Source organism: Gossypium arboreum, chromosome 4, assembly GCF_025698485.1.
Source record: "Gossypium arboreum isolate Shixiya-1 chromosome 4, ASM2569848v2, whole genome shotgun sequence".
In the NCBI taxonomy this organism is placed as follows: domain Eukaryota; kingdom Viridiplantae; phylum Streptophyta; class Magnoliopsida; order Malvales; family Malvaceae; genus Gossypium; species Gossypium arboreum.
The window spans coordinates 9,738,511-9,754,305 of NC_069073.1; the positions used below are offsets into that span (position 1 = coordinate 9,738,511).

Genomic DNA, 15,795 nt, shown 5'->3' on the forward strand with positions numbered 1-15,795 from the left:
ATATTCCATCCCACTGCATCTTCAGGGGTATAGGAATTAACATTTTCGATCTACTCCAATAAGTTTCAGAGAGAAGAGATTTGTATCTTCAATATACTCTACTGACATGTGAAGAAGATAATAACTGGTCACTTCAACCTGTTCCACTACTGCTTAGGGACACAAGGTTTGTATCCTCAACTTGCTCTCTGTAACTTCAAAGAAACAAGGTTTGGTATCTTCGATCTGCTCCACTACTGCTTAGGGAGATAAGATCTGTTATCTTCAATATGCTCCGCTACGGCTTCAGAGAGATAAGACTTGTAACTTCAACCTGCTCTCTGCAACTTCAGAGAGATAAGGTTTGTTATCTTCGATCTGCTCCACTACTTCTTAGGGAGATAAGATATTGTAATCCTCCAGTCTTTTACCCTACTACTTAGGGAGTTAAAGCCTGCTCATCGTCTTTGATCTGCTCCGCTGCTGCTTAGGGAGATAAGATCTGTAATATTCATCTTGCTCCACTGCTGCTCAGGGAGATAAGATCTGTAATCTTCAGCTTGCTCCACTACTGCTCAGAGAGATAAAGCTTGCCATTTTCGATCCGCCCTACTATTGCTTAGGGAAATAAGATCTATATTTTCAGTCTGTTACCCTATTTCTTAGGGGTTAAGACTCACCATCTTTGATCTGCTCCACTATTGCTTAGAGAGATAAGATCTGTAATTTTCGATCCACTCCAATATTGCTTAGGGAGATAGGATCTGCCGAAATTTAATATGTTCCACTCCTGCCAGTGGGATAAGATCTGCTAAAATTTGATCCGCTCCGTTCCTGCTCAGCGAAGATAAGATCTACCGAAATTTGATCTGCCCCGCTCCACTCAGCGAAGATCAGATTTGTAGTTTTCAATTTTGCTACACTGTCCACTGGGGAATCTGTCTGTAGAATTGATTTCCTAAGGTATGCTTATGTCAAATGATTAGGATATCATGATCAATATAAATCAAATGCTCCTAATTAAATGTATTATGAATGACATTTGTATGAATGTAGAATGTCATGAGAATGACCCCTTTTTACATGTTTGGGCCGACATTACTCGTTGTCTGTTAAGGCTATCGCTTCACTGACATGGGTCTTCTCGTTCAGTTGATACTTTTCGATAGAGAACTCGTAGAAACAATCCTAGTTTTTCAACTGGTTTACCCCACTATAACTTCAGGGTCCAGTCCACCGTACTTCTGGCTTGCACCATCTTTAAACTATCCCACTGCAACTCAGGGGAATATAATCTGATTTCTCTTCAACCATCCCCCTCGCAATTCAAGGGTATAAGATCTGAATCTTCCTCCATTTAATTTGATCTGTCACACCATTTCTTGGGTGTCATGATCAAATGTGTATGCATGATATTTGCATAGATGTTGAATATCATTTTTCTCTCGAGAATAAGCCCCTTTTCAAACTTGGGTTGACATTGCTCGTTATTCGTCAAGGTACCTCTGACAAATAAAATCTCGAGAAGTGTACTAACTTAGACCCCTCTTTTCAACATTTCCTGCACTTAGGCTTGGGGAGTTCTGAACAATAGTCTTGTTTCCGGTTCTTGTAACATTAGAAACTTCCCCAGTAATATACAAAACCTCCTTTGTGAGGGTATTATTAGTCTATTAATCGTCATTTCAATGCAAAAAATGCTCGAAAGAAAAAAATAATAGGCTAACAGAAAAATTGCTTAGGAACATAGCTCAAAAACCGTTAATCCAATATGGCAAATATCATAAGAAGAAAATTTATTGAGACCATAACTCAGGAAAAATAGAGTCAAAAATAAATACAACATGGGTAAGATATGAAACTAGGTGGCCTAGATATCACAGTCTGAGCTTCTCTGAACGAATACCTTGAGGCGTATTTTGAACTCAGCATGTGTCTAGGAGATCTAGGGAACTTTGTCGATGCCCCAAGATGTAGCATATCTCTTCTCTGTCAATTCAGGTGTAGCGAAAATACCATCTACCCTTACCTTCGATCAAAATTTGAATTGCCCTTTTCGGGTTTTCAATTCAAAACCCCATTAGTCACAAGGTGCCCTTTGCGGGTTTTCATCTTGGCCTCTCTCTTTTTTTTTTTTCTTTTAAGCGAAGTACTTCTTAACTGAATCTGCATTGACTGGGTTAGGTAAGTTCCCGCCATCCATCTCAGCTAATATCAACGCTCCTCTAAAAAAGGCATTTTTTACCACATACGGTCCCTCCCAATTCGGCATCCATTTCCCTCTAAAATCCTTTTGTATAGGAAGAATCTTTTTTAACACCAAGTCCCCCTCATGGAACACTCTAGGGCGAACCTTCTTATTGTAAGCTCACATCATTCGCTTTTGATACACTTGTCCATGATGTATGGCTTTTAGCCTCTTTTCCTCGATCAAATTCAACTGATCGTATCTGGATTAGACCCATTCTGCTTCATCCAATTTTAATTCTGCCAACACTCAGAGGGAGGGGATTTCAACTTCAATAGGCAAAACTGTCTCCATTCCATAAACCAATGAAAAAAGCGTTGCCCCAGTAGAAGTTCTGACAGATGTACGATAAGTAAAAAGAGCAAATGGTAATTTTTCATGCCAATCCCGATAAGTCTCAACCATTTTCCCCACAATCTTCTTTATATTTTTATTAGCCGCCTCAACTGCACCATTCATCTTTGGGCGATATGGCGATGAGTTATGATGCTTAATTCTAAACTGACTGCAGACCCCTGCTATCATGCTATTATTCAAATTAAACGCGTTGTTTGATATGATCCTTTCTAGCATGCCATATCAACATATAATCTCATTCTTTAAGAACTTGCTGTCTGCTAACTTCGTGACATTGACGTATGAAGCAGCCTCTACCCATTTGGTGAAATAATCAAAGACCACAAAAATGAACCGATGACCGTTAGAGGCTTTTGGCAAGATTGGTCCAATGACATCCATGCCTCATATTGAAAAAGGCCATGGGGAAATCATAACATGAAGCGGGGAAGGAGGCACATGGATTTTATCCCTATAAATTTGGCACTTATGGCACTTCTTGGCGTAACTGATGCAATCTCCCTCTATCGTAGACCAGTAGTACCCAAATCTCATGATCTGCCTAGCCATTGTAAACCCATTGGCGTGCGTTCCACAAACACCTTCATGGACTTCTTCTAGGATTTTTTTCGCTTCCACAGCGTCAACGCACCTTAACAGTATCTGATCCTTCCTCTTTTTATACAGGATCTCTCTATCTAAGATATAGTCATTAGCGAGCCTTCTCAATATCCTCTTGTCATTTTCAGTAGCTTGATCGGGGTATTCACGATTCTTCACATATAGCAGAATGTCATGATACCAAGGATGGTTATCTCTCTCCTCTTCTTCGTCTATATTGCAACAATGAGCTGGAGCATCACAAATACTCATCTGAATTGGCTTCATATCATCTTGTTTATTTATTCTGATCATAGAAGCTAATATAGCCAGGGCATCGGTCATCTGATTCTCATCACGTGAGAGATAAAAGAAAGTGACGTCATCAAACTACTCAATTAATTCCAAAACTAACTTTCGATAACTGATCAATTTGGGATCTCTCGTCTCCCATTCCCCTTTGAGCTGATAGATCACCAATGCAGAGTCTCCATATACCTCTAGCACCTTGATTTTACGATCTATGGCAGCACGAATTCCCATGATACATGCCTCGTACTCTGCCATATTATTTGTGCAGTCAAAATCTAACTTGCAAGTAAATGGATAATGATCTCCATTCAGGGATATCAGAACTGCCCCAATTCCATTACCAACAGCATTTGATGCTCCATCAAAATTCAGTTTCCAAGAAGAATTTTCGGATGTGTGTTCCTTGGTAGTTGCCACATACATTAAATCTTCATTGGGAAAATCAAGGTTCAGAGGCTCATAATCTTTTAAGGCTCTACTGGCCAGAAAATCTACTATGACACTTTCTTTAATGACCTTCTGGTTCACGTAGACTATGTCAAACTCAGAAAGCAGAATTTGCCATCAGGCCATCCTTCCACTCAACGCAGTTGATTCCATCATGTACCTTAAAGGATCTAGCTTCGAAATTAACCACGTCGTATGGTACAACACGTACTGCCTTAATCTCCGAGTGGTCTAAACCAGAGCGCAACATATTTTTTCAATTGACGAGTATCTCATTTCACACTCAGTGAATTTTTTACTGAGGTAATATATCGCATTTTCCTTCCTTCCGGTCTCATCATGTTGGCCAAGCACACATCCCATTGAACTGTCAAATACTGTTAAATACAATATCAGTGGCCTATCAGGACTAGGCGGCGTCAGCACTGGAGGGTTGGACAAATAATGTTTAACTTTGTCGAAAGCTTTTTGGCACTCATCATCCCATATACCTAGATTGTGTTTCTTAAAGAAACGAAATATGGCGTCATATTTCTCTGTTAGTTGTGAAATAAACCGGGCAATATAGTTTAATCTTCCTAGGAAACCACGAACTTCTTTTTGAGTACGGGGTGGAGGCAGTTCCTGTATAGCTCTGACTTTTTCCGGGTCAACTATAATTCCTTTTTCACTGACAATGAAACCCAGTAATTTTCCTGACCTGGCTCTAAAAGTACATTTCGTCGGATTGAGTTTAAGTTGAAATTTCCTCAACCTCAGAAATAACCTCTTTAAGATTTGTAAGTGCTCATTTTTTGTTCGAGACTTTGCGATCATGTCGTCAACGTAAACCTCAATCTCTTTATACATTATGTCATGAAAGAGGGTTACCATAGCCCTTTGATACGTTGCTCCTGCGTTCTTCAAACCGAATGGCATCACCTTGTAACAAAACGTTCCCTACAGGGTTATGAACGTAGTCTTTTCCATGTCTTCAAGATGCATCTTAATCTGATTATACCCCGAGAATCCATCCATAAAAAAAATAGTGAGTAGCTTGCCGTATTATCTACTAGGGTATCAATGTGAGGGAAGGGAAAGTTATCCTTTGGACTAGCTTTGTTTAGATCTCTGTAATCCATACACATCCGTACTTTTCCATCTTTTTTAGGGACGTGGACAACATTAACTACCCATTCTGGGTAATTAACCGCTCGTAAGAAGCCAGCATCAAATTGCTTCTTGACCTCTTCCCTTATTTTCACTGCCACATCGGGTCTCATCCTTCGGAGCTTCTGCTGTACGGGCTTACATTTCTCCTTTGTAGGGACACGGTGTATCGCAATATCGGGGTTTAAACCTGGCATATCTTGATACGTCCATGCGAAGACATCTTTGAACTCTCGCAATAATTCGATAAGGTCCTGTCTTGTTTTCTCATTGATGCAAGTGCCAATTTTCACCTCCTTTCCTTCTTCCAAGGTTACGCTCCTAATTGTCTCCTGGTAAGGCAAAATCTGTTTCTCTTCTCACTCTACCATCCTCAATAAGTGTGGAGATAAACTATAATCCTCGTCATCTTCAAAATTCTGAGATCCCTCTAAGTACAAACCTTGCTCTAAAAGAGATTCAGGGTCCATATTAGTACTACTCGTGTCATTGATATCTGGGGACCTGTTGCAAATATGAAAGAATGTCCAAAAATGAATCTAAGAATAGCTTATTTGTAACATGACAATGAATGAAAAATAGAACAAGATATTTGCTTAAAGAGTGATGAAAATGCATTTCTCTATTGAAATAACGATGTTTAAACATGAGCCTATTTCACAAAGATTCTTATTGCTCTAGGCCGAAACAATAAGTATGTTCTGAACATTACTTTGAATTTGCTCTAAAAATTACAGGAATCTCTTCTGCAGTCAATTGTTCAGCACACTTCCAGGCATGTAAGGGCAAATACCCAGTAAGTTTCCTTCTTCCACTTCTTCTCCAAGTATAGCATTAATGCTCAAGCTATCGAACACGTCTTCAAAATATTCTTCTCTTGTCATTCCGCTCTCCAGATAAATCATTCCTCCTGACACAAAAGTTTCAGATATGTGGGGAAAGCTCATCGGCTCCCATTTAATTTTTGCCCCACTTAAACGTGCTCTTCGTCTCTCTTGTCTCTTCTCTACTTCCTTCATTTTTTGTTTTGCATTCGGCTTATATCCCAAGCCAAAGTAATTCCGCTTATCAGTCAAGACTAGTACCTTGACCCGTCCATGTAGATACTTTCCGAGTCCTCTTCCAGGCAATACTCCACTTCCAACCATCAGTTGTAAACCCATTTTCGTAGCACTGGACACTTTGGGTATCAAGATCTTACTTCCCTCCATAATAAAAGTGGCATTCACAAACTCCAACGAACGAAAAAAAACACTCCAACGCCTCATCATCCTTCACAATGTATGGTGCATCACTGGTAACAGATGCAATAATATTCTCTTCCGTGTTTATTGTTATCAATCGACCCTCCATTATTAATTTCAACTTTTGATGCAATGATGACGGTACTGCCCATGCCGCATGAATCTAAGGCCTCCCTAACAGGCAATTATAGGAGGGTTTAATGTTGATTAATAGGAAATCTACCTCATATGTATTCAGACCAATTAAAAGATGAACTTCGATCCTTCCCATCACCTTTCTTTCATTCCCGTCAAATGCTCTCACCATGTTCTGACACGTCTTCATGTGAGAGTTGTCTATTGGTAGCCTATTCAATGTAGATAAGGGTAAAATATTCAGTGCTGACCCATTATCAATTAGAACCCCCGGCACAATATACCCCTTACAATAGGTAGTGATGTGTAAGGCCTTAGTAGATCCCTACCCCCCGATGGTATTTCATCGTCGCTGAATGAGATGAAATTATCTACACTTATGTTATTGATAAGGCGGTCTAGCTTGTTTACTGTGATGTCATTCGCAACATAGGTCTCATTTAATACCTTCATTAACGTGTTACGGTGTATCTCCGAGCTTAAAAGCAAGGTCAGTACCGAGATGTGAGCTAGCTGTTTGTGTAGCTGCTCCACGACACTATATTCACTGTGTTTTCGGAATTTCAAAAATTCATTTGCCTCATTCTCAGCTATTGGCTCCTTAACAGGTAGCTCCTCCCCTTGCTTCAGTAAAGATTTCCCTTTTACTAAATCGGCTTTAGTATGGAAACCTACATCCCGGCTTCCCTTGCGTGTTGACTGGTTCTTCCCTCCCGGATTGTCACATTATAATTATAGCTCCAAGGTACCCTCTTGCTATCCTTATAAGGGAAAGCAACGGGTTTCTGTATCATTATTCTTGGTGCCATTTTCAATCCAACTTCATTAATCTTTGGCTGTGAAATAATTACTCTTGGCCGATTAATCTCACAGTCGTTTCCTAACGACCCTCCTTCCGAGGTGCATACATCACTCTCTTCTACATATTAAAAGAATTTCAGCTCTTTGTTGTCTACTAGTTCCTGTATTAGGGCCCTAAATTCATCACATTCTTGGATCTCATGATCCTCCTCATCATGGAACTCACAATAGTTTCGTATTTTCTGGGGTCTGTTTCCTGAACTCTGCGTGATTAACCCTCTCTTCATTATTTCCTTCCAATCCTCTCTCAATGGTGTTCTTACTTCAGCCACAATCATTCAAATACTCTTCTCGGTATTCTCAATTATTGCATTTACCCCTTTGTCGGCATGATTGGGTAACGGATTTTCCCCGCCAGATGACTCATCAAATTTTATGATGCCCATTTCAAGGAGCTTTTCCACTAACCTCTTAAATGCGGTGCAATTTTCTATCGCATGTCCTGTGATTCCCGCATGGTATTCGCATTGGACATTTTCGTTATACCACTTGGGATACGGAGGTTGCATCGGTTTCAGGTAAACCGAGGATACAACATGTGCATTAAATAAAGTTTGATATAACTCCTTATACGTCACTGGAATAGACGTAAACTGGAGTTTCTCCGTATTCCGATTTGTATCAGACTCTTGCTTTGATAAGGCTTGCTGACTCGCGTTTACTATTTTCGGTTGATTCACAGTGATCGATTTTGCATAACTCCTACTTACATTGTTTACTTCATTTTCTCTCTTTCGTAAGACTGACTTCTTGGTGCTCTCCCCAGCATCTATCTTTCCGCACCTTATTGCATTTTCTATCATCTCACCGGATATTACTATATCCAAAAAGCTCTTGGTTGCGTCTCCTAGCAAGTGATTGATGAAAGGTGCTTTCAGGGTATTGATAAACAACATGGTCGTTTCCTTCTCAAGCAGTGGCGGTTGAACCTGCGTAGCGATTTCTCTCCATCTCTGGGCATATTGCCTAAAACTTTCGTTTGGCTTCTTTTCCATACTTTGTAAAGTGATTCTATTAGGTGCTATATCCGTTACGTAGCCATATTGCTTCATAAAAGCTTGTGCCAAGTCTTTCCATGAACTAATTTGGCCCCGATTCAACTGGTTATACCATTTGGCCGCTGCCCCAGTCAAGCTATCTTGGAAGCAGTGGATTAATAACTGATCATTATGGATATATCCTGTCATCCTTCGACAGAACATTGTGATGTGAGCCTCAGGAAAATTGGTCCCGTTGTATTTCTCAAACTCCGGCATCTTAAACTTTGGAGGAAGTACTAGGTCTGGGACCAAGCTCAGATCCTTAGTATCAATCCCACCGTAACAATCAGCATTCTCCAACGCTTTGAACTTCTCCTCAAGCCACTTGTAACGATCCTCTAGCTACTTTAAGATCTCCATTCTCGTCTTTTCCACTTCTACTCCCTCATCGAAATCAGGAACCTTAGGATTCGCCAAATTATCCTCGGGGTTAGAGCTTGAGCCTATTGGGAAATTCATCGAGGCTGAAGTACCAGTTTGACACGGAGGTTTAATATTAACAGATAGCCTAGGTTGTGGCGTTTGACTACTCGCTGGCGTAAAGCCTGGGGGGAACAGAAGGGTCCTCATCATTCTTTCCAGTACCAATCATAAGACTCTTTCATTTATTCGAAGCTCCAACCGACATTTGTGCAAATTGGTTTATCATGTTTTCCTGGGATTCTAACATCTGATCTCTCATGTCTTGTTGTATTTTGGCTAACTGCTCCTGCATCTGTAAATGCAGTTGCTCTTGCATTTCCTTCTTCATCTGTTCCAATTTCTTTAATCTTTGGTCCATGGCTCTCATTTTCCTTCGCGTATTATAGTGGTCCTTAATCGGTGAACTTTCGCAAGTTTTCAAATTAACTTCAAAAAAAATTCTTCTTAATTAGAGATGCATATGATATGATGTAAATGCAGATGTATGAGATTAAGAAGACGTCGATTTTGATTCAATTCCATTTAAAAAACTTTACTTCAAAAAACAAAATCCCTTATATAAAACGGATTACATATATGGCTTAGCCCTAATGCTCAAAGTCTTCACTTTTCTAAGAAGGGAGGCTAACTCCTGCCCTCGTTCTGACACTAACTCATATTTGGCACCCAAAGACATCTGCTCGAATCGCCGAGTCTGTAAGTAATCAGCCACTTCTCGTATTTGGATTATAGCTTCGCCCATGAGGTAATCTCTATCCCGGACCTGATCTTGAGATCGATGAAGTTGCTCGCTTAACTGACCGTTATTTGCTTCCAGTCGTTCAATTCGGAGTTCACAATTCTGAGGTGTAGACTCCAGTTCTTCTACTTTTCCTTTCAAATCCTCGATCCTACTTAAGCTGGCCTTTAATTCAATCACCGAGTTTCGACTCCGATGCTGGTGTAGTGCCTTCTCTAACTCAGCTACCCAGGCCCTTAACATCTCCTTTTCATTATGACTATCATCCAAGCTTTTCTCTAACCCAACCTCTCGTGCCTTAGTATCATGGAACTTCTTCTTCCACTGATCAGTTTTAGCCTTTTCTTCTTGGATCTCTTGCCTCCATTGTTCAGACGTTTTACCTAAACCAGCGTTCTTCACTGATGCACGATATCTCTTGTAATATTCCTTCAAGCTAGCAAGGTCCTCTTCAACTTTTCTCTTTCCTTTTCTCAAATTCTCGGCCTCCGACTTTTGAACATCCACATCCAGCTTCAAGTACACCTTTTCCACTTCCAACTGTTCTATTTTCTTTTCTAACTCTGAACTTTTCTTTTCAAAGTCTTACTTTATAATTTCCAACTCAGAGGGGACCACTCGTAGATATTCCTCTATCGGTCGAGCATCTTCTAGATTTGGCCTCAGAATGTTATCATTAACCATTCTTCTTCTCCATTCGTTATACCCAGGGGTCACCATCGGGTTTACAGCAACTCCTTTCATTCGGTAGGTTCGGTTCCAAACATTACAAATCTCCCTAACCTTTTTCTTGTAATTATCTCCTTTATAACAAAACTCACTCTGAGCCATCCCCTGTGATGCAGGTATGAATTGCGTCGACCTGTATTGCCTCGATACGAGGAAAGGGGCATAACCAATGCCTCCCCAAATCCCTAACAAAGGAGCCCAATCATAATCTCCACACCTGAAAAGAATCTCACCGGGAACCATCTAAGGGGCTCTCCACTCGATATCATCCTCTTGAAGATTTTGCAGTATCGTCATCCATCTCTCCTTTGATATATCGTCCCTTCTCGACAAAGCCACAATTTCCTTCAAATGAGAGAAATTTTAGAGAAAGGGTTGATAAGAGACCTTCTCTGTCTTCCAGAAATGGCTATTGAACCAAACTAATAAAAGCTGTGCACATCCAATAAATCTGCCTTCGCCCGCTCTTCGGTATGCATTCAAAGATCTGAAAGTCTCAGCTAATATTGCAGGAATAGGTGTGATCCCTTTACCAAGTTCGTCAAATAAATTGGTAACTACTTCATCTATATGCCTTAAGGCCTTAGGGAAAACCACCAACCTATAAACACTCAAAGCAAAAACGTCGACTCTTCTCTTCATATCAGGATGCGTCAGAATCAGCTCTCTCAAACTTACCCAAGGGATACACTTCCCATCACCCTTCTGCTGGACTCGAGCCACAACCCACTGCTCACTCATCCCGGTAATATTCATCAACCTCTTGACTAAAGTTGGGACATTGACGATTCTAGAATAAATCTTGTCGGTTTGAAACTTCAGACATCGCAGCAAAGCCGTATATTCTTCTATAGTAGGTGTTAAATCCACCTTTCCGAAAGTAAAACAGCTGTAAGCAGAATTCCAGAATTGAGCCACAGCTCAGAACAAATGCTTATCTACCTTAATATCAAGAAGATAAGACATATCACCATAATTACGATAGAATAACTGCTTCATCTCACCATCCCAATGACTCCATATCTCTTTCATCTCCCTAAGATCATTTTGTGCCACACTAATACGGGTAAAGTCCCATAACTCCGATGTATACCCCTTCACTAAACTGTCACCCTTCTCTAATTGTGTATTCTCTGACCATTTCTGGGTAAACGCATTATATTCCACTTTATCAGAGAATTCACTCTCCATGGCAAAACTTTCTATTAGTAACCAAACCGTAAATCGACACCTCCTTTTATAAAGAAAATGATTTGCAATCACTATTTAAGAAAAAAAAAACCAAGTCAGAATCATGTATATAAAATAAAAATCCAAGCAATCAAGCACCTACTTCGGCAACTACTAGGTCTCGGTGTAGTTCTACCTAAGGCAGGCTCTTAAGGCATACTATATGTGGGTTGGTTCTAGAGCAAAGGTACCTGAACCCGCAGATTTCTTGATCCTCACCCATTATAGGCTCATACGGACCAAGTTCAGTTCAGGGGAATACATTTCCCTATGGCCATACGGAGGTGAAAACCTCACGAAGACATAGGTACGGATGTATTCCGAAAGTGATCCCCTAGCCCATGCGGAGGTGAAAACCTCACAAAGGCATAGTTTCTCACTCCCACTTAAGAGGTGCGACCCCAACGGTCATGCAATATGGTGCAGAAACATATCAAAAGTAAATTCAACAAGGACACAGAAAATGCAATGCGAAGATCGTGGATTTTTAGAAAAACAAACTTCAAATTTCGACAAGACGACAGAAAATAATCAATTTACAGCTCGGCTCTCTTTAAGGGTCCCTAGTGGAGTCGCCAAGCTGTCGAAACCATTTTTTTTTTAAAGTGGGGAATAGACTTTTGAAAACGAAAATTCGGAGTCACCACCAATCCTTTTTATGGTGTGATTGGGCCACCTTATAAAACATTTTGGTCTACGAATTTTGAGAAAATAGGCTCGAGAGTCAGTTACGTATGAGGAAGGATTAGCACCCCCAATACGCCCAAAATCGGCACTTTATTGATTAAAATGTCTTAATGTCGAAAATTAAAGATTTGAAAATATTTTAAAGTACGATCATCCTTTTTGAAACATTTGAGTAAATTAAACATGAGTTAAGGACCATCTCGCTTCAAGGTAAAACGTCACGTCCAGTACGGTAGGACATATCGTTTTTGACCCCCGATTATGAGCTTGTCTTTTATTTAAAAATTCGAACACTTTATTTTTTTAAAAAAAAGGGTATTCGGATATTTAAATAAAACATAAAGCCACAACCCAGTACGGCAGGGTATGATTTTTCAAATTTTTTAAATACAGAACACTGCCTCCACTTTTCAAAACTTGGAGAAATTCAATAAGAAGGATATTCGAATATTTGAATCGAACAAAAACCGAAACCCAATACGGTAGGGTACAATTTTTTGAACTTCCAAATATCGAAAATTGCCATTGTTTAGGAGAAAATTTAAAGAATAAATCGATTAAGAAGGATATTCGAATACTTAAATCGAATAAAAAATGAAACCAATACGGTAGGGCACGTTTTTTTAACACGATTAAATATAGAAAATTGCCTTTATTAAAAACTATTTGGGAACAAAATGTTGAATAAAATACTTAAATCGAATAAAAAAGATGAACCCAATACGGTAGGGCACGTTTTTTAAAACGATTAAGTATAGAAAATTGTTTTTATGTTAAAACAAGTTGAGAATACATTATGGAATAAAAGTACTAAAACGATTAAAATTTGGGGAGGAAAAAACGATAAATAATGATGGATGACATAAAAATGACAATATGAGAATCATGCTAACCCTATATTAATAAAAAAATTTAATAAATAATAAAAATGGAAACAACAATAGTCATAAATATGATAATATAATAAACATGACAATAATAGCAATATATCAATAGTATTACTAAATATAATAATAGTAAAATTAAAATAATAACGATGCGACGCTAACAATAATGATAAATAATAAATAATAATAAGTATAATAAACTATATTTAAAATAATTAACTCTTAATAAATAAATAAATAAATGAATATCATATAAAGATAATTTAAAAAAGTAACCCAAAACAATAATAATGTACAATAGTAGTAAAAAAGATAATAAAAATAATATAATAAGTTAATGAGTTAATCGCCAACTTGAAAGAGATTCCAAGCAAAATACCCAAATAAAATATCAAGCTTTAAAATAAAATGAACAATAGGAAAATAGGAAATTTTTAAAGCATTAAACACTACTATAGGGTAACACCAAAACTTTTAAACAAATAATGGATATAAAACTTAAAAAACATAAATAAGTAATATATTAAAACAGATAAATTTAATGAATTTTAAAATCAATTCCATAAAATAAATAATTTACATGGAATTAGACATGTATTAAAAATATAAAATAAATAAAAATAATAATACAATAATACATAAATAAAATTCCAAAAAATCAAGCAATATACAGAGTGATATATATAACATTTAAGTAAACAATATGTGAAATGAATAAACCTAATATAAATAATATATAAAAAGCGGTAATGATGATATACAAAAGTGTTAATTATATGTTAAATAATATGTTCTTATTTTAAAAGGGAAAAGAAACTTCACTGTAAGCATAACAAAACTAAAAGGATAATCTATAAATAAAACTAATCATTTAAATAAAATTGCGGGCCGAAATAAAACGCGCACAAATAGTCGGGGATCAAAATTGAAAATGACCCAAATCACCAAAAACACTGTTCATGCGCGGACCAATTCGAAACAGTGCACAAACCTTTGGAGAGAAATGAAAGAGACATAATGGAGACAGATTAAAGGTAATGCAAAGTAGGAAGGACTGGCTGCGAAATTTACCCATTTAAGGGAGCATGCGCAGAACCGACCTGTCCATGTGCAGGCTATTTTTCTTTTCCCTAAAAGCTATTAAAATTAAGCCACCTTTTTTGAAAAAAAAAAAACTAAAACCTATTGAAAACCCAAATCCACCTTTTTAAAACCCCTTTTCCTTTTAACAATCAGCCCTTTGATTTTTTTTGAAAAGAACTTAAGAATTTTTTGAAATGTTCTCTCAACTCATGCACTCATTTTCTCCTCTTCATCAGACACCACCTCCGTCAAAGGTCCCATGTGCGATGGCCACCGACGACATGAGCACAACTCCGGTAAGACTTATCTCTTTTATACTTTGTCTTTGTTTTGGATCCGAAAAAAAAGAAAAAGGAAAACAAACAGAAATAAATTACAGCAAAAGCTCACCTTCAAAAAAATTTCTTCTTAGTTGATCTCTACTGATTTTGTGTTTCTTTTTGTATATCAAAAAACGTCCCCCCCTTTTACAATGAAAAAATGAAGGTTTTATAGCCAAAATACAAACAGTTTACTCTTATTTCTTTGCTCAAGTCGTAGGTATAATGGACGTGGGGCGTGGGTCCTGCTTCACGCTAGTTGGCCGGACATGCGAGGTGGAGTGCGTGGTGGTGGAGAACGTGGGTAGTGGAAGCATGGAGGCAGTTGGAGGCTAGGGTCTTGGCTGAAAATGTTTTGGGGTTTGTGGGTTAGGATTAAGTATTTGGGCTTCAAAATTGGGTCTGTTTTTGGTCTCTGGGATTTGTTTTTGGTTTAAAAATTTGGGCTTTAATGGTAAATGGGCCCGGGCAAAAATTGGTACCCACAGTACCTACCAGGATAAACAATGTTAACTTTTTACATAGTCTAATGAATATTTGATATGTGACAAGGATCAAATCATCATAATGTCATCATAATGTCATCATCCAATTTTTAAAAATATACAAAATCTAAAACTTATTAAAAATTATGCAAAAAAATTATAACTTTTCTAATTTTATATAAAATTATGTATTTTTATTTTTATAAAATTTATTAAAAAATGTTTTGACCCAATTAATATTTTCATGATTTTGATTTATTTTTTATAAAATTAAAAATTTATGTTTATAAAAACATTTGATTTTTATATTTTATTTCATAAAAATAAACTTTTCATAAAATATTATGAAAAATAATAAAAGATGTGTTTATAATTTTGAAGTGTTATAAATATATTTCAACTTTTTATATGTTTAATATTTTTTATTTACATTTGATATAATTTTAATTCTTTTATAATTTTTGGATATTGTAATGTCATCATTGTTACATGTCAAATATTAGATTCATTATATATCAATTATTCATTGGACAAAAAAAATTAATACTGTTTGTCTTAGGTACCATTTTGTATAATGGAAGTTGAACATAGACATTAAGATCAGTTGTATGTATTAATTATAAAATATTAAATATTTTTTATTTTTAAAAATAATTGTATATTTTTACAAATAATATAAAATAATATACTCTAAATATTGTATAAAATTTTTATATTGTTCAACTTATCAATTAGTTGAATCGATGAAATTTTCTTGATAAAAAATCATAATGTTTTCATTCTTTCAAGCTCTTTATATGAAAAGTAGAGAAATTTAAATATTTTAAAAATAAAAATACAAAGACTTAATTATAAATTTAT

At 37.1% G+C, this 15,795-nt stretch overlaps 1 long non-coding RNA gene across 1 annotated transcript; it reads left to right on the forward strand.

The window, feature by feature from the left end:
- Window positions 1-14,154: 14,154 nt before the first annotated feature.
- On the forward strand, window positions 14,155-15,008 carry LOC108459987 (uncharacterized). Its single transcript, XR_001867448.2, has 2 exons — window positions 14,155-14,425; window positions 14,670-15,008. It is a non-coding gene; the product is annotated as an uncharacterized LOC108459987 (long non-coding RNA).
- Window positions 15,009-15,795: the final 787 nt, after the last annotated feature.